General features: G+C 46.2%; 1 protein-coding gene across 3 annotated transcripts in view; it reads right to left on the minus strand.

The window, feature by feature from the left end:
• LOC140419850 (uncharacterized) overlaps positions 1-27,515 on the minus strand; it is a 67,912-nt gene that overhangs the window by 35,062 nt on the left and 5,335 nt on the right. For 2 of the 3 annotated variants that reach the window (XR_011946037.1, XR_011946036.1), the window contains exon 2: positions 15,989-17,882. The exons of the other annotated variant lie outside the window; for it this stretch is intronic. The gene's annotated coding sequence lies outside the window, so the exon portion shown is untranslated. Of the gene's footprint in view, positions 1-15,988; positions 17,883-27,515 lie in introns of those variants that run through there. 3 annotated transcript variants of the gene reach the window in all.

The following is a 27,515-nucleotide window of genomic DNA, read 5'->3' on the forward strand; positions in this document are numbered from 1 at the left end:
GGTCCAGATCTAGGACCGGGAGGAGGCCGGCAGCGGCCAAGGTGCTTAAGGGCTTTATGGAGCAGATGGGAGGAGTGGATCCCTGGAGATTTACTAGACCGAGGAGTAAAGAGTTTTCCTTCTTCTCCCACGTCCATAGAGTGTACTCCCGGATAGATTTCTTTGTCCTGGGAAGGGCGCTGATCCCGAAGGTGGCAGGAGCGGAGTACTCGGCTATAGCCATTTCAGATCATGCTCCACATTGGGTAGATCTGGAACTAGGTGAGGAAAAGGAGCAACGCCCACTTTGGAGATTGGACATGGGACTGTTGGCGGACGAGGGGGCATGCGGAATGGTGAGGGGATGTATTGAAAGATACCTAGAGGTTAATGATGATGGAGAGGTCCAGGTGGGAGTAGTATGGGAGGCGCTGAAGGCAGTGGTGAGAAGGGAGCTGATCTCCATAAGGGCCCATAAGGGGAAACAAGAGGGTAAAGAAAGGGAGAGACTGATTGGGGAGATCTTGAGGGTGGATAGGCAATATGCGGAGGCTCCGGATGAAGGGATATACAGGGAAAGACGGAGCCTACACACGGACTTTGACTTGTTGACCACGGGTAAGGCGGAGACGCAGTGGAGGAAGGCACAGGGAGTACAGTATGAATACGGAGAGAAGGCGAGCCGACTGCTGGCCCAACAACTTAGGAAGAGGGGGGCGGCAAGAGAGATCGGAGGAGTTAGAGACGAGGAGGGAAGGATGGAACAGTGAGCGGAGAGGGTGAATGGGGTATTTAAGGTATTCTACGACAGGCTGTATAAGGCCCAACCCCCGGAAGGGAAAGAGGGAATGGTGCATTTCCTAGACCAGTTGGAGTTCCCGAAGGTTGAGGAGCAGGAGAGGACAGGACTGGGAACGAAGATTGAGGAAGAGGTGGTGGTAAAAGGAATCGGGAGCATGCAGGCAGGGAAGGCCCTGGGACCAGATGGGTTCCCGGTGGAATTTTATAGGAAATATGTGGACCTGCTGGCCCCACTCCTGACGAGAACCTTCAATGAGGCTAAGGAAAGGGGTCACTACCCCCGACGATGTCGGAGGCGACGATATCGCTGATCCTGAAAAGAGACAAAGACCCGCTGCAGTGCGGGTCATACAGGCCTATCTCCCTCCTGAACGCAGATGCCAAGTTATTGGCCAAAGTGATGGCGACAAGGATAGAGGACTGTGTCCCTGGGGTGGTGCATGGTGACCAAACAGGATTTGTTAAAGGGAGGCAATTGAATACCAATATACGGAGGTTGTTAGGGGTGATGATGATGCCCCCACCGGAGGGGGAGGCGGAGATAGTGGTGGCTATGGATGCAGAGAAGGCATTTGATAGAGTGGAGTGGGACTATCTGTGGGAGGTACTGAAGAGATTTGGATTTGGAGAGGGGTTCATTAGATGGGTTCGGCTCCTATACGGGGCCCCGGTGGCAAGTGTGATTACGAACAGGCAACGATCCGACTACATAGGGGCACAAGACAGGGGTGCCCCCTGTCCCCGTTACTGTTTGCGTTGGCAATTGAGCCATTGGCCATAGCGCTGAGGGGCTCCAGGAAGTGGAGAGGGGTACTTAGAGGAGGAGAAGAACATCGGGTGTCATTATACGCGGATGATCTGCTGTTATATGTCGCGGACCCAGTGGAAGGGATGCCTGAGATAATGCAGACACTCAGGGAGTTTGGAGAGTTTTCGGGATACAAACTGAATATGGGGAAGAGTGAACTGTTTGTGATGCACCCCGGGGAACAGGGCAGGGGAATAGACGAGCTGCCGCTGAGGAGGGTAACAAGAGATTTCCGGTATTTAGGGATCCAGATGGCCAGGGACTGGGGAACCATGCATAAGCTTAACTTGACACGACTGGTAGTGCAGATGGAGGAGGACTTTAAGAGGTGGGATATGGTGCCCCTGTCATTGGCGGGCAGGGTGCAGGCAGTTAAAATGGTGGTCCTCCCGAGGTTTCTTTTTGTGATTCAGTGCCTCCCCATGCTGATTACAAAGGCCTTTTTTTAAGAAGGTGGACAGGAGCATCATGAGCTTTGTGTGGGCCGGAAAGACCCCAAGGGTAAAGAGGGGGTTCCTGCAGCACAGTAGAGATAGAGGGGGATTGGCACTGCCGAGTCTGAGTGATTATTATTGGGCCGCTAACGTGTCTGTGATATGTAAGTGGATGAGGGAAGAAGAAGGAGCGGCGTGGAAAAGGCTGGAGATGGCGTCCTGTAGGGGAACTAGCTTAAAAGCACTGGCAACGGCGCCGCTGCCGTTCTCCCCGAAAAGGTACACCACAAACCCAGTGGTGGTGGCGACTCTGAAGATTTGGGGGCAGTGGAGATGACATAGGGGAGTGACGGGGGCCTCAGTGTGGTCCCCGAGAAGGAACAACCACAGGTTCGTCCCGGGAAGGATAGACGGGGGTTTTCAATCTTGGCAGCGAGCAGGAATTGCGAAACTGAAGGACTTGTTCTTGGACGGGACGTTCGCGAGTCTGGGAGCACTGACAGAAAAATACGGGTTACCACCTGGGAATGCATTTCGTTATATGCAAGTGAGGGCATTTGTGAGGCAACAGGTGAGGGAATTTCCGCAGCTCCCGGCACAAGGGATCCAGGACAGAGTGATCTCGGGGGCATGGGTGGGTGACGGTAAGGTGTCCGATATATACATGGAAATGAGAGACGAGGGGGAGACGATGATAGAGGAATTGAAAGGAAAATGGGAGGAGGAGCTGGGGGAAGAGATGGAGGAGGGGCTGTGGGCAGATGCCTTAAGTAGGGTAAATTCCTCGTCATCGTGTGCCAGGCTCAGCCTGATCCAATTCAAGGTACTACACAGGGCACATATGACGGGAGCAAGATTGAGCAGGTTTTTTGGGGTGGAGGATAGGTGCGGGAGATGCGCGGGAAGCCCTGCGAACCACACCCACATGTTTTGGTCATGTCCGGTATTGCACGGGTTCTGGGTGGGTGTGGCAAGAGTGATCTCAAAGGTGGTGGGGGTCCGGGTCGAACCGAGCTGGGGGTTAGCTATATTTGGGGTTGCAGAAGAGCCGGGAGTGCGGGAGGCGAGAGAGGCCGATGTTTTGGCCTTTGCGTCCCTAGTAGCCCGGCGAAGGATTCTACATGTGGAAGGAAGCTAAACCCCCGGGCGTGGAGGCCTGGATAAACGACATGGCAGGGTTTATAAAATTGGAGCGGATAAAGTGCGCACTAAGAGGTTTGGCTCAGGGGTTCACCAGGCGGTGGCAACCGTTCCTCGACTATCTCGCAGAACGATAAGGGAAAATAGGAAAGACAACAGCAGCAACCCCGGGGGGGGGGAGCGGTGCATTCGGGTCTTTGGGGTTTTTTTGTGTGTTGTTACATAATTGTTGTTCATATTTATTTTCTCAATGTTACTATTTCTTTTTGTTTTTTATTTGTGTTGACATTTGCCGTTAGTTAATATATTGTTTTTCAAACGATCAATGTATATACTGTTACAAAGTTGTAAAAATGGAAAATTCTTGGTTGATCGAAAAACTTTAATAAAATATATTTTTAAAAAAAGCATTACAGGGAAAGTGCAGGAAAGTGGCCAACAGAAATGTTGGATCAGCCATGATTGAATGGCGGGGCAGGCTCGAAGGGCCAAATGGTCTACTCCTGTTCCTATTTCTTGTGGTATTCCTGCCACCCCACCCGATAAACTTTCAGCCCCTTGATGAACAGGAATCTATCCAGCACTGCCTTCAAAATATTCAAAGACTCTGTTTCCACTGCCCTTTGAAGAAGAGAGTTCCAAAGATTCCCAACCATCTGATAGAAAAAAGTTCTCCTCTACCTTGAATGTGCAAGTTATTACTTTTAAAGTGACTCCAATTCCTAGATTCTCCCACAAGAGGAAATATCCTTTCCATATCCACCCTGTCAAGGCCTCTCAGGATCTTGTACGGTTCAATCAAGTCACCTAAACTCCATCGGACACAAGCCCAGCCTGCCCAATCATTCCTCATAAGACCAGCCTCCGATTCCAGGTACGAGTCCAGTAAACCTTCTCTGAACTGCTTCCAACACATTTATATCATTCCTTCAGTGAGAGCAATACTGTACACAGTACTCCAGATGTGGTCTCACCAATGTCCTGTATAACTGAAGCATAACCTCCCTACTTTTGTATTCATTTCCCCTCGCAATAAAAAATTACATTCTATTCTATTAGCATTCATAATTTCATAATAACATCTGTTATCCTTACCTGGTCTGGCCTACATGTGACTTCAGACCCATAGCAATGTGGATGACTCTTAACTGCCTCCTCAAGGGCAATTACAGATGGGCAATAAATGCTGGCACAACCTGCAATGCCCACATCCCATGAATGTAATTAAAAAATTATATTTAGTTCAAATCAATCGCTATAGGGGCTGGTTTAGCACAGTGGACTAAACAGCTGGCTTGTAATGCAGAACAGTGCCAGCAGCGCGGGTTCAATTCCCGTACCAGCCTCCCCGAACAGGCGGCGGAATGTGGCAACTAGAGGCTTTTCACAGTAACTTCATTGAAGCCTACTTGTGAGAATAAGCGATTATTATTATATTATTGTGCGTCTGCATCATTGTTGTGTGTAACAAGGTCAAGGAAGCCAGGTTAAACTCCAGCATGTGACTGGACTGTTATTTTTTAAATGAATAGTTTTTCAACCAAACTTTTTCCATAAACGACTGAACTCATGGAAATTGTTTAAACTAACATTGTTCCAGGATTTTGTAAACCTACAGGACATAATATGTTGTTAAAGTCTGGCTCAAGTCGAAGTCCCATTGTTCAATCCAATCAAGGTTCATAAGAAAGAAAGGAATAGCCTTCTGCAAAACAAGCTCTTTGAACCAATGTATCTTGTGTTAATCAACAATATTGATCAGCTACCAGTCAGGAACAAATGACTGAATAAGTAATGAGCTAATTGAGTTCAGATTAATGAATCAATAATTAATTAGTAGTTATAGTGAAAGGCTGAGTTTTATTTGCTGTAAAAATGTAAAAGCTTAATTGCTGTGTATGTAAAGAATGTGCAATGAAGATAAATGTACTGACAAGAGAGACCTTCAAGCTTATATTAGCCTCAACATTTGAAACTGTATGAATAACGGATTGATTGAATCAGATAAAGGGATAGTATGAAACAGTTCCAATGTATTCATTTTTAAAAGAAAATAAATTTAGAGTACCCAAATCATTTTTTCCAATTAAGGGGCAATTTAGCATGGCCAATCCACCTACCCTGCACATCTTTGAGTTGTAGGGGTGAAACCCATGCAAACACGGGGAGAATGTGGAAACTCCACATGGACAGTGACCCAGAGCCGGGATCGAACCTGGGTCCTCGGCGCCGTGAGGCAGCAGCGCTAACCCACTGCGCCACCATGCTGCCCTGTTCCAATGTATTCATAGGATCATAGAATTCCTGCAGTGCAGAAGGAGGCGATTCATTCCATTGAGTCTGCACCGATCCACAGAATGAGCATCCTACCTTGGCCCACTCTCCCACCTTATCCTCATTACCCCTTAACCTGCTCATATTTGGACTGTGGGAGGAAACCAGAGCACCTGAGGAAACACACGCAGACATGTGGAGAAAGTACAAACTCCACACAGTCACCCAAGGATGGAATTGAACTTGGGTCCCTGACGCTGTGATGCAGCAGTGCTAACCACTGTGCCGCCCCTGTCTACGATACTGAAAGAAGGTGGTGTAAGTAATTGGGGATCCCAATTAAACTAATCTAATAGCCAAATTGACCAATGGTCATGTTAGAACAAACCCACTCTGACGTGAGGTAATGGTCACTTTGGGGCTAAAAGTAGAGGTTCTGAAGGTCTTCTTTGCTGGTCAAGTACTGAAGACTCCCGAGGCCGAGTTCCAAGGAAATTAGGATCAAAGAAGAAGCCCGACTCCTGAGGCTGAATTTCACAAGAATTACTGTCAAACAAGGAGCCAGAGAGGGTTACACTTCCACAGACCGATCACCCACATGAAGTTGTAAATAGTCAATGTCTTAAAGTTGATCAGTAAACCTTTTTGATTTAATAAACTTCTTTTTAAATTTACTATGCAGAGAATTTTGTCTTTGCCTTAATTGGTTAGTCTTGTCTGAACTAAAGTGAATTTAATAAATGATAAGTTGGGATGGCTGAAATCAATCAAATACAGTGATCAGCCACATGTCCGTTGTGTCAGAGTGACGCTTTTCATTCCAGTCCCAGGGGACTGGGCTCTAGGTGAGCAATGACGACCGCGCCTCCCACAATGCCCCACGATGGGAAAACCGCTCTATCCGCCGCACGGGCGGGCAGCCCGGGACCGCACGTCCAATGGAGAGGGGCAGCTGTGCATGTGCTGGATGGTGCTAATCCCATTGGCCAAATTGCGTTCCATGAGTCAATTGTTCTCCCAGTGCCACGTGACATCACCTTTCAGGCAGCCGGCAACCAATGGAAAATATTGGAGGACCGGAAGGACTCTGGTCCTCCAGCCAATCAGAGCGGGGGCTTTGGTTGAACGAAGATTGACCTTCACACAGACTGAAACCTCCTTCTGCCTCTAACATGTGTGAGTAAAATACTTTATTTCCTCCCCTTTCCATTTATTTTCTTATTCTGACCTTTATTTGGTGATTTGCAGCAATTGAAGGGAAAGAAAAGGAATCAAGTCAGTATGTTGAACACATATTTTAGGGGCACGGTAGCATATCGGTTAGCACAGTTGCTTCACAGCTCCAGGGTCCCAGGTTAGATTCCTGGCTTGGGTCGCTGTCTGTGCAGAGTCTGCACGTTCTCCCCGTGTCTGCATGGGTTTCCTCTGGGTGCTCCGGTTTCCTCCCACAGTCCAAAGATGTGTGGGTGAGGTGGATTTGCCATGATAAATTGCCCTTCGTGTCCAAAAAGATTAAGTGGGGGTTACTCAGTTACAGGTTACGTAGATAGGGTAGAAACGTGGGCTTGAGTAGGGTGCTCTTTGTAAGGGCTGGTGCAGACTCGGTGGGCTGAATGGCCTCCTTCTGCACGGTAGATTCTATGATTTTTTAGTCCAATAATATAGACATATCTCTGTCTGGCAGCCTGCATTTAAATTTTCAGGTCTCCGTGTCCAGAACAGGAAGCAGCGAGCAGGGATCTGTCAATCAGCCTGAATCAGCACCTTCAGGAGAATTGGGAGGGTGAATATTAGATACAGCAGAGTAAGAATGGAGGGAGAGTGTGTGGGATGGAGATTTACAGCTTTTGGGGAATGAGAGAGGAAAGAATGTGCTCTAGAAACGAGAATTATCTGTTCTGAATTTCAAATAGGGTTAAGGAAAATCCCAAGGCTTTTTACACGTACATAAAAAGCAAGAGGGTAGCCAGGGAAAGGGTTGGCCCACTGAAGGATAGGCAAGGGAATCTATGTGTGGAGCCAGAGGAAATGGGCGAGGTACTAAATGAATACTTTGCATCAGTATTCACCAAAGAGAAGGAATTGGTAGATGTTGAGTCTGGAGAAGGGGGTGTAGATAGCCTGGGTCACATTGTGATCCAAAAAGACGAGGTGTTGGGTGTCTTAAAAAATATTAAGGTAGATAAGTCCCCAGGGCCTGATGGGATCTACCCCAGAATACTGAAGGAGGCTGGAGAGGAAATTGCTGAGGCCTTGACAGAAATCTTTGGATCCTCGCTGTCTTCAGGGGATGTCCCGGAGGACTGGAGAATAGCCAATGTTGTTCCTGTTTAAGAAGGGTAGCAAGGATAATCCCGGGAACTACAGGCCGGTGAGCCTTACTTCAGTGGTAGGGAAATTACTGGAGAGAATTCTTCGAGACAGGATCTACTCCCATTTGGAAGCAAATGGACGTATTAGTGAGAGGCAGCACGGTTTTGTGAAGGGGAGGTCGTGTCTCACTAACTTGATAGAGTTTTTTGAGGAGGTCACTAAGATGATTGATGCAGGTAGGGCAGTAGATGTTATCTATATGGACTTCAGTAAGGCCTTTGACAAGGTCCCTCATGGTAGACTAGTACAAAAGGTGAAGTCACATAGGATCAGGGGTGAACTGGCAAGGTGGATACAGAACTGGCTAGGCCATAGAAGGCAGAGGGTAGCAATGGAGGGATGCTTTTCTAATTGGAGGGCTGTGACCAGTGGTGTTCCACAGGGATCAGTGTTGGGACCTTTGCTGTTTGCAGTACATATAAATGATTTGGAGGAAAATGTAACTGGTCTGATTAGTAAGTTTGCAGACGACACAAAGGTTGGTGGAATTGCGGATAGCGATGAGGACTGTCAGAGGATACAGCAGGATTTAGATTGTCTGGAGACTTGGGCGGAGAGATGGCAGATGGAGTTTAATCCGGACAAATGTGAGGTAATGCATTTTGGAAGGGCTAATGCAGGTAGGGAATATACAGTGAATGATAGAACCCTCAAGAGTATTGAAAGTCAAAGAGATCTAGGAGTACAGGTCCACAGGTCATTGAAAGGGGCAACACAGGTGGAGAAGGTAGTCAAGAAGGCATACGGCATGCTTGCCTTCATTGGCAGGGGCATTGAGTATAAGAATTGGCAAGTCATGTTGCAGCTGTATAGAACCTTAGTTAGGCCACACTTGGAGTATAGTGTTCAATTCTGGTCGCCACACTACCAGAAGGATGTGGAGGCTTTAGAGAGGGTGCAGAAGAGATTTACCAGAATGTTGCCTGGTATGGAGGGCATAAGCTATGAGGAGCGATTGAATAAACTCTGTTTGTTCTCACTGGAACGGAGGAGGTTGAGGGGCGACCTGATAGAGGTATACAAAATTATGAGGGGCATAGACAGAGTGGATAGTCAGAGGCTTTTCCCCAGGGTAGAGGGGTCAATTACTAGGGGGCATAGGTTTAAGGTGAGAGGGGCAAGGTTTAGAGTAGATGTACGAGGCAAGTTTTTTACGCAGAGGGTAGTGGGTGCCTGGAACTCACTACCGGAGGAGGTAGTGGAAGCAGGGACGATAGGGCCATTTAAGGGGCATCTTGACAAATATATGGATAGGATGGGAATAGAAGGATACGGACCCAGGAAGTGTAGAAGATTGTAGTTTAGTCGGGCAGTATGGTCGGCACGGGCTTGGAGGGCCGAAGGGCCTGTTCCTGTGCTGTACTTTTCTTTGTTCTTTGTTCTGTACTGACAGTGATGACTTTTGTAAATTGTTTTTCCAGGATATTAGAAGAGGAGGAATTACAGACAGAAATCTCAAATGTCATGTCTCGATCTGATAGATTCACTCGTTTCCTTGAGACCGGAATATCATCGGCCTTTGAATCTGGAAGGAGAAATGTTTTCTGTTCTGTCTGCTTCAAAAAGATTTTAATCATCAGTGTGACTGGAAAAGCACCAAGACACACACACCCGAGTGAGTGTGTTCCAGAGCACTGACTGTGGAAAGAGCTTTTACTAATTATAAAGCAGAAGAAATTTATCACATCCTTCACAGTGGGGAGAGACCGTACATGTGTTCTGTGTGCGGATGACGTTTGAACTGATTGTCCAATCTGCAGTCACAAATGCAACCGCACCATGAAGAAACCGTGCAAATGTGGTGGCTGGGAAGGGATTCAGATCTCCATCTGTGCTGGAAATGCATCGTCGCATTCACACCGGAGAGAGGCCATTCACCTGCTCTCTATGTAGGAAGGGATTCACAGCCCCATCTAAGCTGGAGATTTTTTGCCTCAACCACACTGGGGAAAGGCCGTTCACCAGTCCTGAATGTGGGAAGGGATCTGTCATTCATTCATCCAACTTACCGACACACTGACGAGTTCATACTGGGGAGAGGCTCTTCACCTGCATTGAGTGTGGAAAAGAATTCAATCGGTCAATTTATCTACAGATACACAAGCGAGTTCACACCGGTTTGAGAGGCCATTCACCTGCTCCAATTGTGGGAAGAGATTTAGGAATTCTTTCAATTTGGTGACACATCAGCGGGTACACACTGGGCGAGGCCATCCGTCTGCTCTGAGTGTGGGAAGAGATTCAGTGATGCACCGGCCCTGCAGACACCAGCGACTTCACACTGGGGAGGGGCCATTCACCTGCTCCATGTGTGGGCAGTGATTCACTCAGTCATCCAGCCTGCTTGTACACCAGGTCACACACGAATGAAAGACCCTTTAAATGCTCGGAATGTGGGAAGGGCTTCAAAAATGCTGCGGTTCTGAGGGGCCACCAACGTATTCACACAGAGGACAAACCGTTTAGCTGCTCTCACTGCGCAAAGAGATTTAAAATGTCGTCCGGCATTCTGAGACATCGGTGAGTTCACACCGGGGAGAGCCTGTTCACCTGCACTGAGTGTGGGAAGGGATTCACTCACTCACACCACCTGCTGACACACCACGAGTTCACAAGTGATGACAATGGTTGGATTCAGATGCGTTTCTGCTTTCAATTGGAGAGACTGGAGCTGATGAAATTTCTCTCTTTAGTATGTAGGTTCATGAAGGTAGAGAATGGAGCCACTCGGAAACAGGCTATGCTGGCTCTGTGTAGAGCAAACCAGTCAGTTCTATTTCCACGTTCTATCCCTATATCCCTGCAGGTTTATTTCCCTAAAGTATTGATCCAAATTCCATTTATAACCATCCTGTCATCTAGGCTTCTCCCGGCCTCATAGGAAATGGGGTCCAGCTCATTACCACTCGGTTTAAATGCACACGTAGTTCAGAGTGCACAGGAGGCCATTCTGCCCAACCAGCTCATACTTTGGCCGAGCTATCCAATTAAAACCATCACCCTGCAATTTTTCTGTCCTTTCAAGAACCTGTCCAGTTCCCTTTTGAAAGACAACAGTTGAAACTGCTTCTTGCGCTGTTTTCAGGCGCACATTCCAAATCACAACTCGCTGTGTTTTTAATCAAATCATTCAGGATACTGTTTGGATTTTCACAAGAGTTTTCAAAATGGTGTCAAATATATGGGTATCACAGAAATTGAAGACTGAATTTTTATTAATCATCTTGATGAAGGAATTGAGTGTAATATATCTAATTAGTGGACAATTTAAAATTTTGCACAGGACGTCCTAAAATGTTTCACACCCAATGGAGTGTAATCACCGTTGTAATTTAGCAAACTGTATGTAGGCTTCGGTAATCAATTTTAGTTTTAAAAATCAATCACTTTAATAACGTATTCGCTGTCATAAATAACAAGGTCAAGGAAGATAACATAGATGTATGTATTTTAAAAAATAACATTGTTCCTAAATGTTCTGAGAAACAGCAGAGCCACCAGACATTTAAACAAAGAGAATATTTCCTAATTTTAATAAACTGCATGACATCATATTCTGTCAAAGTCTGTGTCAAGAATAAGGATCATTGCTGAATCCACTCAAGGTTAGTAAGAAAGAAAGCTATTGTTTTCCACAAATTGTCTTTTTGAACAATCGGATCTTATATTAACCAAATGTATTAATTGAAGATTAGTGTATTAATTAACTACTAGTCAACTCATCACTGCTCGTGGCTGTGCAGCCTCTATTGTGCCTGTAATGAAGCAGGACGGGACTATACGCATATACGGAGATTTTAAAACAACCATCAATCTGGTTTTATGTGCAGATCAATACCTGCTGCTGTTGATTGAGGTTTTGTTCACTGGCCTAGCAGGAGGACAGAAATTCAGTAATATTGACCTATCGCAGGCTTACCTGCAAATTAATGTTGAGGCTGAATCTCCACATTTGCTCACCATTCTAACAGAAGGCAGCTAAGAAGATGGAGGCTATCATGGAGGATCCATGACCAATGAATGTAACACAGTTAAGATCATTCCTCGGGTTAATTAACCAATATGAGAAATTTGATTCAAAGCGAGCAACCCTGCTTAAACCATGACCTAATTAGTTGTGTATAAAACAAGCATAGCAATGGACAGCAGAGTGTGAAAAAGCACATCAGTCAGTTAAAGAAACACTGAAGTATTCAGGAGTGTTGGTCCATTTCAACCCAAAGTTACCACCACAACTTACCAATGATGTTGCGCCATACGGTGTTGGGATGGTGGTGTCACACATACCACCTTCAGGGGAAGAAAGGCCAATAGCTTTTGTCACATACCTTAACAAGTGCTGAATCAGATTACGCCCAGTTGGAGGAGGAGGCACTGAGTATTATTTATGGTGCGAGAAGATTTCACCAATATCTCTGTGGTCGTCACTTCACATTGCTAACGGCCCACAGGCCCTTAACTATTTTGGGCCACAAAAGGTTTTCCTTCATTGGCAGCAGGGAGACTTCAACCATGGTGTTACACATTGACTTTGCAGGGCCATACGAGGGGCACGTGTTGATGGTTGTCATAGATACACATTCCAAATGGCCTGAGGTGGTCCTAATGAAATCAACAACTGCGGAACAAACGATTGAAAATCTCGATGTGATTTTCCCACCAGATTTGGGAAACCAGAACAAATTGAGAGTGATAACGGTCCACAATTCACAGCTCAGGAGTTTGAGAACTATCTAAAGATGAGTGGTATCCAACACATAAAATCAGCACCTTACCATCCATCCACAAATGGTTCAGCCGAAAGGTTTGTCCAGTCCTTGAAGATGCACTGAAAACCTTCAAGGACCAAGGTTCATTAAATTGCCATTTAAACAGTTTCTTGGCGACGTCTCACAACACCATACACACGACCACTCAGAGTTCCCCAGCTTTACTACTACTACTGAAGAGGAAGCTGAGAACCACATCTGATCAACATTTCCCCTGGAGACGTCCGAGTCAGTGGAACACAATCAGCAGTCACAAACGTGAAGAAGAGAAGAGAATCTCAAAAGATGCTTTTTTGGACAAGGAGAGCAGGTTTTGGTGTGCAGCTGCACCACCAGCGAGAAGAAGGCCCCTGTAACTGTGTTGTCTGAAACTGGCCGTGTCTCCTACACTGTGCAAACTGAAGATGAGCGAGTGTGGAGACAACACAGATCAGTTGCTAGTGACACCCATCAATGTGCCAGTACCGTGTGTGCCAGAACTGCCTCAGGATGAACCGCCATCCATACTACCTGATCATGTGATTGAGACTTCTGGTCAATCCGCAGAAACCGAGATTGCTGAAGATCCCCTTGCTGCTCCTAATCTTCTGTCTGCAAAAGAGACTATAACACCTTCCAGGGGAGAGACATCTTCTGAAGACCCGGAGAGGACATCCAAGGTCATGAAGAACCAAATCCCTTAAGTGAGCAGGGAACCAGTGCAGAATAGACACCCGCCAGATTGTCTTTCCTATTGACTGTATAATTCTTTGCCTGCCCTTGTGTATATGTTTTCATGATGATGTAAATGTAGTTTTTTTGATTTGATGTATTATTGTCACATGTATTAGGATACAGTGAAAAGTATTGTTCCTTGTATGCTGTACAAACAATGCATACCGTACATAGGGAAGGAATGAGAGACTGCAGAATATAATGTTCCAGCTATAGCAAGGTTTGGAGAAAAGATCAACTTAATACAGTGATTGAGGCTTTCTGAACCAGCCGAATGTTAGGGGGGTCGGTTCTATTCGGTTTTGTCCCGGGTGCTCAGAGGTTCAATGAAGGGGCCTAATTTTAGGGCAGCCTGATTTTGTGTAGCAGCAAACACCAAAAGGTTCAGAAGTGTAAATAGCATGTGGGATCAGCCAAACATGATCTCCGAAAAAGAGGAAAGAGAAAGGGAAGTGGAATGAATGAGGTTATGGGATAAATACATTCTGCATCCCACAACCAAACTGTGGAGCAGGCTCCCCTCAATAAGTTCACAGCTGATCTGATTGTAACCTCAACTCCACATTCCCACCAACCTTTCACTCCCTTGCTTATCAAGAATCTATCCAGCACTGCCTTCAAAATGGTCAAATCTAGGATTTGGATTCTCACCAGCTCATTATGGGAGGGGGTGGTGCGGATTTAGATTGTGTAAGGGAGCCAAGGTTGGATAGGTTCAGCCTTAATTTTCACAGTAACTTCATTGTAGCGTTAATGTCAGCCTACTTGTGACACTAATAAGACAGAGGAGCCGAATTAGGCCACTCGGACCATCGAGTCTGCTCCGCCATTCAATCATAGCTGATATTTTCTCATCCCCATTCTCAATCCTTCTCCCCATAATCCCTGATCCCCTTATTAATCAAGAATCTATCTATCTCTGTCTTAAAGACACTCAGTGATTTGGCCTTGGTCGATAATGTCCAATTAAATCCGCGACCTTGATGGCGGGGCTTGTCCCTACCGGCCATGTCGTTGGTGTCCGAGGCACATGGGCCTTACCAAATGAGGAAAACTCAAATGCGGCAAAGAGTTCCACAGATTCACCACCCTCTGGCTGAAGAAATTCCTCCTCACATTTGTTTTAAAGGATCGTCCCTTTAGTCTGAGATTGTGTCCTCTGGTTCTAGTTTTTCCAACAAGTGGAAACGTCCTCTCCATGTCCACTCTATCCAGGCCTCGCAGTATCCTGTAAGATTCAATAAGATCCCCCCCCGATCCTTCTAAACTCCAACAAGTACAGATCCAGAGTCCTCAACCGTTCCTCATTCGACAAATAAAGCGTTGAGCAAATTTAATGGGCCAAATGTCCGACTGCAGCTCCTATTTGTTATGATCTCTGTGTCCAGGACACAAAGCAGTGAGCAGAGATCTGTCAATCAGCCTGAATCAGCACCTTCAGGAGAATTGGGAGGGTGAATATTAGATACAGTGAATGGAGGGAGAGTGTGTGTGATGGAGATTTACAGCTTTTGGGGAATGAGAGAGGAAAGAATGTTCCAGAGAATCTAGAACTGTCTGTTCTGAGTTTCTATCCTGTACTGACAGTGATGTATTTTGTAAATTGTTTTTCCAGGATATTAGAAAAGGAGGAATTACGGTCAGAAATCCCAAACATCACATCTTGATCTGACAGTCACTTGATTCTTTGGGGGGGGGACACACCCGAGTGAGAGTGTTCCAGAGCACTGACTGTGGAAAGAGCTTTAACCAGTTTGAGCTTCACAGCGGGGAGGGACTGTACACGTGTTCTCTGTATGAGTAAGGCTTCAATTGTCTAACCTGGAGAGACACAAGGAGACCCAAAACATGGAGAAACAGTGGAAATGCGGGAAGGGATTCATAGCCCCATCTGCACTGGAAGCTCATCGGCGCATTCACACTGGGAGAGGCCATTCAGCTGCTCTCAGTGTGGGAAGAGATTCAATCAATCAGCCAGCCTGACGTCCCACCGGCGAGTTCACACGGAGGAGAAGCCGTTCACCTGCTCTCAGTGTGGGAAGGGATTCAGACATTTATCCACCCTGCAGAGACATCAGCCAGTTCACCCCGGGGAGTGAGCGTTCACCAGCACTCAATGTTGGAAGGGATTCTGTGTTTCCTTGTACCTGCTGAGACACCAACAAGGTCACAAGTGATTACAGGGGTTGGATTCTGCTGTTATTGTTGCTATTCTCAATTACACCCAGAACAGCATTGTGTTCATTCTGTCAGTTGGTCAATCGGGAGGGTCGGAGGGGTTTCGTTCTGCTGGACTGGCCGGTCTCACGACTTTGCCTCCAGTGGGCTGATGCTCTTGAGCCTTGTGGCAAATACTTGGCTTCAAATTTCACAAGGATCACAGAGTGAAAGGGTGTTTGGAAGGTAGATGACAGATAGTTCCTGTTTGGAACCCCAAAGCGTGCAGGTTTAGATGAAGATAGAACCATGTAACCACCATAGCCTGTCTCAGAAGCTAACTGTCAAGCTAGGAGGGGCAAGTTGATTGGGAACTTACAATAAAATGTGTAATGATACACAGGCAGTCGCATTCAAGGAATTATCACAATCACATAAAATATAGATTCCTTTAAGAAACAAAATCCAACAGGAAAAGTGACGCAGCCGTGGCTAACAAGGAAAATTAAAGATTCCATCAGGTCAAAGGAAGAGGCTCATTAATCGATTACAGATTTATTGCTTCACTGATTTATTGGTACCTTGAAGAATCAATGCAGTATAATTCTTAAATTCAGTATACATACAGACAGAAAATGGAACATCCACAAGGCAAAGTCATTGTTTAAGATAAAATATGAGAATTGCTGTACAGCAACTTAACATGTGTCAGAATCCAACACGGTTTCAAGAAAAGTTGCATAAAAACCCTCGTAATGAATAAACCGTTGTTCTACAAATACATCTAATAATGAAAACGTTTCGCAGCCATAACAACAGAAACATTTACAAAATGTAGCAAAGCCTCTGCAACAAGCAAGGTTAATGCAGAACACCTTGGGGGCGCTTCTCCAATATTGGGCCCAAGAGTTCGCGCCGTCGTGTTTCACGACGGTGCACACCGGGCCTAGTTACCTACGATTCCGGCCCCCATTGGGGCCAGCACGGCGCTAGAGCAGTTCACGCCGCATGCATGCACGCGCAGTTGGGCCAGCTCAATCCTGCGCATGCGCAGTTGGGGTACGCCATCCTGTGCAAGAGCGGGGGACTTCTTTAGTGCGCCGCCCCTACTCAAGATGGAGTCGGTGTTCAGGGGCCGGCCTAGCCAGAAAGTAGGCCCCGGGGGGGGGGTTTAAGAGGAGGCAAACCCATCCACCCACTCTAGGTTCAGTCCTGGATGTAATTAACAGCAGGAATAACAGCAGAATCCAACCCGTCATCACTTCTGAACCCTTTGGTGTCTCAGCATGTTGGACGACTGAGTGAATCCCTCCCCACAGAGAGAGCAGGTGAATGGCTTCTTTCCAGTGTGAACTTGCTGGTGCCTCCGCAATGTGGATGATGTTTGAAACCTCTTTGTGCAGTGAGAGCAGCTGAACAGTTTCTCCTCAGTGTGAATGCACTGATGGGACATCAGTACCTGAGAGCTTTTAAACCCACTCCCACAGTCGGAGCATTTAAAGGTCTCTCATTTGATATGAATGACATTGTGGCTCAGCAAGTGATGACCGAGTGAAGCTTTTCCCAGTCGGAGAGGTGAACGGGCTCTCCCGGGTGTGACCTCGCTCGTGTTTCATCAGGTTGGATGAGGATCTAAACCTCTTTGTGCAGTGAGAGCAGCTGAACGGTCTCTCCGCAGAGTGAACGCGCTGGTGGGACATCAGTAGCTGAGAGCTTTTGAAACCCTTCCTGCAGTCAGAGCATTTAAAGGGCCTGCTCTTGGTGTGAGTGACATTGTGTTTCAGCAGGGTGGATAATTGAGCAAATCCCTTATCACACACAGAGCAGATGAACGGCTTCTCCCCAGTGTGAACTCTCTGGTGTGCCTGCATGCTCGATAACTGAGTGAATCCTTTTCCACACTGAGAGCAGGTGAAAGGCCTCTCCCCAGTGTGAACTCGCTGGTGTCTCTGTAGGTCAGATAATAGAATGAATCCTTTTCCACACTGAGAGCAGGTGAATGGCCTTTCCCCAGTGTGAATGCGCCGATGAATTTCCAGCACAGACGGTGCTGTGAATCCCTTCCCACAGTCCTCACATTTCCATGGTTTCTCCATGTTTTGGGTCTCCTCGTGTCTCTCCCGGTCGGACAATCAGTTGAGTCTTCGTCCACACACAGAACACGTGTAGGGTCTCTTCCCGGTGAATAGTGCGATGTTTTTTCAGGCTGTGTAACTGGTTAAAGCTCTTTCCACAGTCAGTGCTCTGGAACACTCTCACTCGGGTGTTTTTCCAGTCTCAATGATGTTTAAAGTTTTTTCAAGTTGCCAGATGAGGCAAACATTTCTCCTTTAGATTCGAAGGCCAATGATATTCAGGTCCCAAGGAATTGAGGGACTGTCAGATCCAGACGACATGTATTAGATTTCGGTCTGTAATTTTGCCTCTTTGAATCTGTTAAAATAATTTACAAAAGACGTCACTGTCAGTACAGGATAGAAATTCAGAACAAACTATTCTAGTTTCTCTGGAACTTTCTTTTCTCTTGCATTCCGCAACATCTGTAAATCTCCGTCCCACGCACTCTCCCTCCATTCTCACTCTGCTGTATCTAATATTCACCCTCCCAATTCTCCTGAAGGTGCTGATTCAAGCTGATTGACAGATCCATGTTCACTGCTTCCTGTCCTGGACACAGAGATCATAACAAATAGGAGCTGCAGTCGGCCATTCGAACCTGCTCAACCATTCAATGAGAGCATTGGCCGATCTACCTCAGCATCATTTTCCAACACTATCCCCCATATCCCTCGATACCTTCACTCCCTTTGACAAACCATAAATTTCTTTACCCGTCAGTCTGGCCTCAATAAAAGTCGAGATGGATTTGCAGGTATAGCATTAGTTATTTTATTTGACTTGCAAGTCTGATTCATTTCACACAGGCACAGGACACAACTAGTCTCCTAGACCCCGGGAAACGAATGAAGAAGGAGACAAAGGGATTTCTGCAAATACATTCAAATGGCATCAAGTTTCACATACACGATTCCCATAGGTCATCCTGTACCCCTCCTGACCTGGCCAAACATCCTGATTGGCTCACTTCTCATCCCTTCCTCTGGCCTCCTATTACCCAGCATCCTTTTCTCCTCCTTATCTGGACACCCCTGCCCCTTGCTTTGCCATGCGTTCTGAAATCCTTTGTCTGTGAACTAACAGAATCAGACCGGCCTATGTTTACATTACAGTAACTAATATCTCTAAAGTAACTATTTTATATCACATTCGTCATTCCCTCCTTTTATCATTTCATGATAACCGAACTATCCAATCCATAGCTACGGTCCCTCATCTAAAAAGATTCGACAATGCATTTCCAATTCCTGTAGTAGCCCCCTTCATCCGCTGCACTCTCGTGGATTTTACCAGCCAAGATTCTAGGGGCGTTGATCTGTTCCAGTGCACCCCGCATTCTACCCATCACACATTTAAGGATGGCCAGGCCCACAAAGATGCAGCCAATAGCCACCACTAAATACATGGCCATATTTATCAACCAGTACTTCCAACCTCCAAAACCCCAGTTACCCCAAGAGCCAGGATCCTGCATTCCGTCCAGGTGATCCCATATGCGATCCATAAATTTAGTGATGTTAGCGGTTAAGTCTTGAACTCCCATGATACACTTGCCCTGTACTATGGCGCATGCCCCACCCTCTCAGACCAGAAGATAGTCAAGAGCGTACAGGTTCTGCATTGCAAACAACCGCAGCTACACGACGCTCAGAATTCCCCACCCGGCTGAGTGGCCCCGGTTGGGTGCGAGAACCTGAGGTTGTTTCCAGTTCTCGCAGAATTCAGCTGAGACTGCCCGGCGGGTTAACTGAGTATGCAGCATCCACGCCGAGGGGCAGGGGACTGTGGTAGGGACTAGAGTCCCAATAGCAATTTGGCAGGGAAATGGGGGTGACAAAACATTGGTCACTGTGCCATTAAATAAAAAGTAGTATCCTTGCTCCGTGTGCAGGCTAGCATCACAATCTGTATATCGGTTGCGCAGGGATCCCCCAGTAGCCCAGTTTATCCAGCTTTGAAACGCCCATTCGGGCCGCCTAGCAATGCGGAAAGCCCTAGTCCCAACAGTGATATGAGAGACATTCGCCCAGCCACAAAGGAGCTGGAGGCCGGCGTTCAATGGAACGCAGGTGGTGTTGTAACAAACGCATTGGCCAGACGCCTGGGTGATATGACACCTCCTGTCCGTACAGGTGGGGAACAGACATGTTATATTCGTTTCCACCTCTACCAGCAAACAGCCGTATCTTCACTGCTGAAACAATTCTCGTATAACCGGGAGTCCTTATTGGGAGTGAAGTGGCTAGGTATGTACGCCCTCCACCATTGCAGCCTATCATACTGTGAGTGGGAATTATCCCGAGGAAGGGGAAGGCAAACAGCCGGTGGTGCTGAACCCGGATCGTAAGGAAGAGTGACTTGCTCGGGCGGTGGCTCAGAACGCTGACAATGAACCACCGTTTGGGGAGTGCCCCAAAGCGGTTAAACAGAAAATAACCTAGACACTGCTGCGGGATTCGGGTAGCAGACAACCCGTCCATGGCCATACAAGCGGTGGTAAATCTGGTAGAAGAGATTCATACTACCCGGGTTTTCCTCAGTTTGGCCTCTAAATGAATTAAGTGAATCCCCTGATAACCTACGTTCTAGCTGTACTTCCCTTCTTACACGCCCCGTCCTCTCTCTAGTCCCCCTCTCTCTCTCAAAGCCACTTCCTACGCTCTCCTGACGGCCTGATTTTACCTTTATGGCACCAATCTTAACACATCCAAAATCAAATTTACATGTACTCCAAAAACAAGGCAATGTCCATGTAATGTTCCCTTCCCATCGCCGGGACCGGTGCAATTGCTTCACGAGTCCTGCATTTTCCCTCAACCCGATGACCTTCCATGAGTCGATACCATGTCCTCGTATATGGGGACAGTGAAGAACATCACCTCTGCATAAACAAAATGTCCTTGTAGTTTGGTTGGGGTTACAAATGTAGATAATATTTCCCTTTTCCATGTCCGTCGCCGATGACACTCCAAGCGAGGTGAGGCCGAAGATCACACAGGCGGTGCTTGGCCACCCCATCATGCTCCACACCTGTAAAATAGCACTGGGGAAGGGAGGCAGGCTAATCTGTCCAAGAAAATGAGGCCCGTTATCAGAACTCAACTGAGCTGGTATTCTGTACCGGGGAATGATTTCCCGCATCAGAACTTTAACCACAGTAGCAGCTTTATTATCGATAGTTGGATACGCCTCAACCCATCTGCTGAACACATCCACACTGACCAAAACATATTTATAACATTGACATCTTTCGAACTCAATGTAATAAATTTGGAGCGTCTCAAAGGGACCACTGGGTAACAGGGTTTGCCTCATCCCACAAGGGATACCTTTGCCGGTGTTATATTGCTGACAAATCAAACACCAAGTGCTGATACTCTGGGCAAACCCCTGCGTTTTAGGGTGCCACCAAGTGTCCAGCAACAAATCACTAGTCCCCCGAGCCCCACAATGAGTTGCAAAGTGTACACATTCGATGACCCATAAAGCCAGTACATCAGACACACAAGTTTGATGTGCTGGCATGGTCCATAAAGAGGAAACAGAATCATATCTACAACCTAACCGTTTCCACATTTGTTTATCACTCTCAGGAGCGTCCTCCTGTAACCTTATGACGTCTTGGATGGTTGGCATTGGCTTGTCAGAAGCAGACATATTTATAGTAGATCGTTTAGTCTGACTTAACATTTTAGGCACCATCACTTGCTGAATTTGCGCGGCTGTCCGCGCTGCACAATCTGCTTGTTCATTACCAACGTCAACTGGGGTCTTACCGTTTGTGTGGGCAGCGCATTTAATGACGGAAATCTGCGCGGGCATAAGGAGGGCCTGCAATAAGTCATTAACTAAACCCCGGTGGGATATTTCCGTGCCTGCCGAGGTAAGGAATCCCCTATTCTTCCAGAGTTGTCCGAAGTCATGAACTACCCCGAAAGCATATCGGGAGTCAGTGTAAATATTTACCCGACGATCTACCCCAAGTATACATGCACGGGTGAGGGCAAAAAGTTGGGCTTGTTGGACTGAATAAGGGGTCTAGAAAGCTGCCGCTTCTAGGATCAGACGATCCTGTTGTACGATTGCATAACCGGACAATCTCCGGTCAGTGGGGCTTACTAATGCACTGCCATCAACATACATAATCATGTCAGGTTGTCGGAATATCATGTCGGAATATCACTCAGATCGTCCCTTATTGTGGTAGATTCCTGAATCAAGGCTAAACAGTCGTGACCAGGTGCGTCCTCATGGACAGGGGGACCACTAAGAAAACAGGCTGGATTGATAGTGGTACAGTGTTTAAATGTCAGACGTGGATTGTTCAAAAGGTATATCTCATACCTATTCTGACGAGCTGCGGTAAGATGCTGAGTCTGCAGTTGCCTCAGTAGTGCGATGACCGAGTGGAAGCTATACACCGTAATATCCTGTTGGAGAGTGGGAGCATGTGACGGCTGTGCGATGGCATTGATTGAACGTAAATCCTGTACTAATCGGTACTGGTCTGGCTTGGCTGGTTTAGGCACAGCAAGTATGGGGGTGTTACATTCTGATTGGCAAGGGACCAAAATACCCTGTTGCAACAGCTCTCGGATTAATTTGTCTATAGACGGGCAGCTTGGGATTTCAGGGGGTATTGCCAAATGGAAGGCAGCTTTTCACTGTCCTTAATCGTTACCTTAATAGGTGTAACATTTGTCTTTATCACTTGTGATGGGTATTCCGCCCAGACCTGTGAATTGACATATTCCAAAACATCATGTCCCCGGTGATGCTGCAGTCGAGTGTTAATCGTTTCAGGGACCTCAAAATATTTTATGGAAGTGCCGTCTGGCGTGACTTGAAGTGCGTACTCTGTTGGATCCGAATGATCCATTGCCCTCCTTACCATAGGCCCCAGATCCCTGGCATGGTACTAGTCGTGGACCTGACGTGTAATATGAGGGCTTACCGAAGCTGACTGTGGCCATAAATGTGGTGGTATTGTAACAAAATCGGCTGTACCTTCTTTTCCCGTGACTGTAACTTTGACTGGCCATTCGATCCCAATTAATGGCCGGTATTTGTCCTCCAACTCCCTGTTTTGTCCAGTTCTGTCATAGGCCAGGGTAACGTGATGCAGTGAATGTTCAATGTCTAACGTCCACCACTGGGGAGTAATAGAAATATAGCACTGTTGTCTGATCCTCCATGCTTGAACCGTTACCCCTTCGTCTCCGCACTCTAGCTGTAGCTGGAGGATACACAGTAAATCTCGGGCCAACAAGTTACAGTCCAGTAGTCACTACAAACTGATGATCTGCAGACTTATTCTCGTTAAGTGACTGTCACAGGTTCAGAGAGAGGATACTCACACACCTGTCCTTGGGACCCCGACAAATGCCGCGTGTGGTCGGATAGTGGTAGGCGAAGTTCTGATTGCACAGAAGACATGGCTGCTCCAGTGTCAATTACAAATGAGTGATGTTGATCTCCAATCTGCAGAGAAATAATAGGTTCCCTGTCCACTTGGAGAGTCCTTATGACTAAATTAGCTAGTCAATCCTGTGTTGGGAAAGGGTTTGCCTGGGAGAAGTCAGTGCATCTCATCTGTCCTCCCCTTGGTGGGTACCCCCTCCTTTGGGTCGGATAATCTCCTTCTGCTGCCTGTCTTTTAAAGGGGCATTCCTGTTGCCAGTGATCTGCACGGCCGCAATTAAAACATGCATTGCTCCCTCTATATCTGCCCCGTCCTCTTCTCCCAGTAGGCCAATGGCCCCTCAGAGGGGGCGGCGGTTGTAAAGCTGTTGGTGCATACGGTGGGCCATAAAGAGGAGCCGAGGGTCCATTTGGGTGGGTTTGATATCCTCCCCCTCGCTGATCCACCCACCCAAAGTCACAATATTGGGGTTCCAGCTGGTAAGCTACCGTTTCTGCCGCTGGTTGGGGTCTTGTTGATCCCCAAATTTCTTTCTCTGTCAGTCTGGCCTCATTAAAAGTTGAGATGGATTCGCACGTAAAAAGAAGTTATTTATTTAGCTTGCAAGCTTAAATCATCTTACAGAAACGTAAGAGACATCCAGCCTCTTACACCCCAGAAAACAACTGAACTAAAAGACAAAGGGATCTCTGCAAAATCAATTCAAATGGTATCAAGTTTCACATACTCGACGGACATAGGTCAGCCTATGTCCCTCCTGACCTGTTCGATCTATTCTGATTGGCTCACTTCCAATCCCTTTCTCTGGCCCCTATCAATGCAGCATCACTCTCAGACACACCTCTTCCTGCTTTTTCCATGCGGTCTCAAACACCTTTGTCCCTAACTGCCAGAATCAAAGTGGCTTATTTCTACATTACATTAACTAGTATCTCTAAAGTAACTATTTTATATCACATTCGTCAGTCTCAGATCATCCATTTTCATTACATACTCGGTCTTAACCTTTGTAACTGAGCCTCCTTCCTGGCCTACACCACCTTCCAATAAAATCTGACTGCCCTTGCCATCTGGGAAGGGTCGTTCTCTGTCCAATTCATGTTATTACATTTCACAGCAGTAGCCACGGAAGGTGGTAGGCAATGCATTAACATAGCACAATATTGAGGGGAATTCTGACCATTTTGATATCGCAAGTCGCCTGACTGCCCACGGTAGATTTCATTAAAACGTTCCAGAAATTCCTCTGGCTCTTCAATCTTTTTAGGTTTGAGGTCTAAGATAGCAGAAATATTTATGGGCTTTTGAAATGTGCTATTCAACGCATTCAGGATTTGTATCCGTCTATTGTCGTCTAACGCATGGGCTTGCTGAAGTGCGGCGTGGCTAGCATAATTCAAGTGATTAAGATGATTGCGGTACTCTGCTGGGGTTAAAACCTGCTGGACTAGGGCCCAGAGGTCTCTAGAATCAGCTGATAAATTGAGATGGTAGTTCTCAGGTAATCCACGAAAGCAGCAGGAGATTTGTTTCTGTCTGGGATTGTAGCCATAATAACCATCATCTCACTGGGTCTCCATGGGACATAAACGTCTATCGTGGGCTGGGCCCCGGCCGTCACAGCGTCAGGGTTTGGTATCTTCCTAATCGGCAACTGTCTCAGAGTCTCACCAGGGGGCACTCTAGCTATTTCCTCTGGCTCTTCCAAGACTTCGACGTCCCTCCCTGTCACTAGACGGAGCTCCTTCTCTTCAGAACCATCCCTTTTTCTCTCCCTTTGTTCTCGGAGTTTGCTGTTCCCCCTTATCGGTCTGAAGGGATTTAGGTGGTATGCTTGATTGTTTCTGGATAAGATCAGGCCCTTCTCTCGCTGTCCTAGAGCTAACTGGGCTTGTGGAACAGAGCTCCCCTTCTCTCTTAGATCGTGAAGATGGTAAATTAGGACCCACGCAATCAACCAAAACGGCTGGAGTGACTGGCATGATTGGAATCTGGGGAGCAGTGACTGGATATAAATTATTATACTCTGGTGGTTCTGGAATTAGTGCAGACAATGCTACAGGTGCAGTTGGAATCCTTGCCGACATGATCAAGTTGTCCAATTCGTCATATTCTGTCAATTCAAGGCCAGCCATTGAACTACGTAGCCCATCTTTTGTTTGACCCGAGCCTTCCCTGTCTTCACTTGCGCATTTTTTGAATGCACATTCCTTTTTCCAAGACCTGTAATGTTTTTTGGTTACCCCCTTCACTAATTGGAATTCCCATTTTAAGGGCATTGTCCTGCCAACTTGATAACATATCTTATCCCTCTCATGTTGACAATACTGTCTCCATAATCTGATTAACTCTTTATCTTTCATACTTTGGCTCTTTCTTTTTTATTATTATTATATATTTTTATTTGCTTATTTATAACCAATGGCAATTTTTGCTCCTTGGCAAAAATTATTGAAAAGCTTCTAACAGTGTTTTTAAAACTTAAAATGTTTGAAAATTCAAATTGAAATACTGCAACCTGAGCTCGGATCTCAACTCAGAACTAAATTTACGATTTGCTTAACACAAACTTGTATAACTTTTACAACTTAATTAATTCTTTATCTTAACAATTTTCTTTCAACGAGTTTTTCTTACATTCACAAAATGTTGGCTGCTATCAATAAGGAAGCAGTTAGCTGCGGTGATTTATACCGGAGCAAAGTCAGCTGTCATTTCCAGATTTACACTTTTTAAAATGGTGTCAGTGAGTTTCTTTAAGTTTCTATTAATTCACAAATAAAATGAGATTGACATTATTTCAAGTAAGTAAAACTTAAGATTCTGGCAATTCCAATCAATTGCTTTCGAAAATAATAAACTTTTATCAAAGAGGTGGAGAAACCCACTGGTTTCCTTTAATTAATTCAAAACGTAACTTTGCTGGAGTTCACTGACTCGAAAGAAAGGTATCCGATTACACCACAGGCTGCTGCTGTTATCTCAAGGCCCGTGTGAGAAGCACTGTCTGTAGTCTTTAACTTTGGCTGCTGTTAACCCTTTGAGAGACTTCTGCTTTAACTAACATGCAGCATCCAGTTTGTTTTAAAATTTATCGTTTCTCGCCACTTCAGTCCAAGGATACAATTTTAGCTTAATCAACTATAGATTTAAAACACTCATTTGAACTGAACCCTCATCCTGAGGTCACATCAGTTATTCAAAACACCACATATGGAATTAAACCATCTTTAGATTTAAAAACACTCATTGAACTGAACCCTCATCCTGAGGTCACATCAGTTATTCAAAACACTCACATATGGAATTGAATCATCTTTGTTTAGATGTTACATCAACCCAAAACCTAACCCAAGCCGAATCAGAACTCACACATGGAATTGAATCATCTCGGTTTAGATGTTACATCAACCCAAAACCTAACCCAAGCCGAATCAGAACTCACACATGGAATTGAATCATCTCTGTTTAGATGTTACATCAACCCAAAACCTAACCCAAGCCGAATCATTAATATGAAATCCCATCAATTACATTTCTAATCCCCAGACTGATCTTTGAATTCGTCGAGACGATCTTTCCGTACCAACCGCGAGTGACCAGACTAATCAGACGATAAGAAGAGGGGAAAAAGCAATGCGCGGTCATTTTCCAGCAGTATATTGTGGGCCCGTTTTCCCACTCTCCCTGTTCATAATCAGTCTAATTCTGATTTTGCGGTTGGTCTTGAGAAATCCCGGGTTTCGCGCACCAAATGACAAACCATAAATTTCTTTACCCGTCAATCTGGCCTCAATAAAAGTCGAGATGGATTTGCAGGTATAGCATTAGTTATTTTATTTGACTTGCAAGTCTGATTCATTTCACACAGGCACAGGACACAACTAGTCTCCTAGACCCCAGGAAACGAATGAAGAAGGAGACAAAGGGATTTCTGCAAATACATTCAAATGGCATCAAGTTTCACATACATGATTCCCATTGGTCATCCTATACCCCTCCTGACCTGGCCATACATCCTGATTGGCTCACTTCTCATCCCTTCCTCTGGCCTCCTATTACCCAGCATCCTTTTCTCCTCCTTATCTGGACACCCCTACCCCTTGCTTTGCCATGCGTTCTGAAATCCTTTGTCTGTGAACTAACAGAATCAGACTATGTTTACATTACAGTAACTAATCTCTCTAAAGTAACTATTTTATATCACATGCGTCACCTTGAAACGTTAGCAATCTCAGTCTTGAAAATACTTGATGACCGAGGTTCCACAGTTCTCTGGGGTGGAGAATTCCAAATGCTGACAGGGGGAGTGAGGGGAAGATGTGTTTGGTGGTGGAGTCATGCTGGAGTTGGCAGAACTGGCGGAGGATGATTTCTTCAATGCGGAGGCTGGTGGGGTGAAAAGTGAGGACAGTGGGGATTCTATCCTGGTTCTGGGAGAGAGGAGTGAGGGGGAGGGCAGAGGTGTGGGAGATGGGTCGGACACGGTTGAGAGCCCCGTCGACCACAGTGAGTGGGAAGCCACG

The sequence above is a fragment of the Scyliorhinus torazame genome, chromosome 5 (assembly GCF_047496885.1).
Source record: "Scyliorhinus torazame isolate Kashiwa2021f chromosome 5, sScyTor2.1, whole genome shotgun sequence".
Taxonomy (NCBI): Eukaryota; Metazoa; Chordata; class Chondrichthyes; order Carcharhiniformes; family Scyliorhinidae; genus Scyliorhinus; species Scyliorhinus torazame.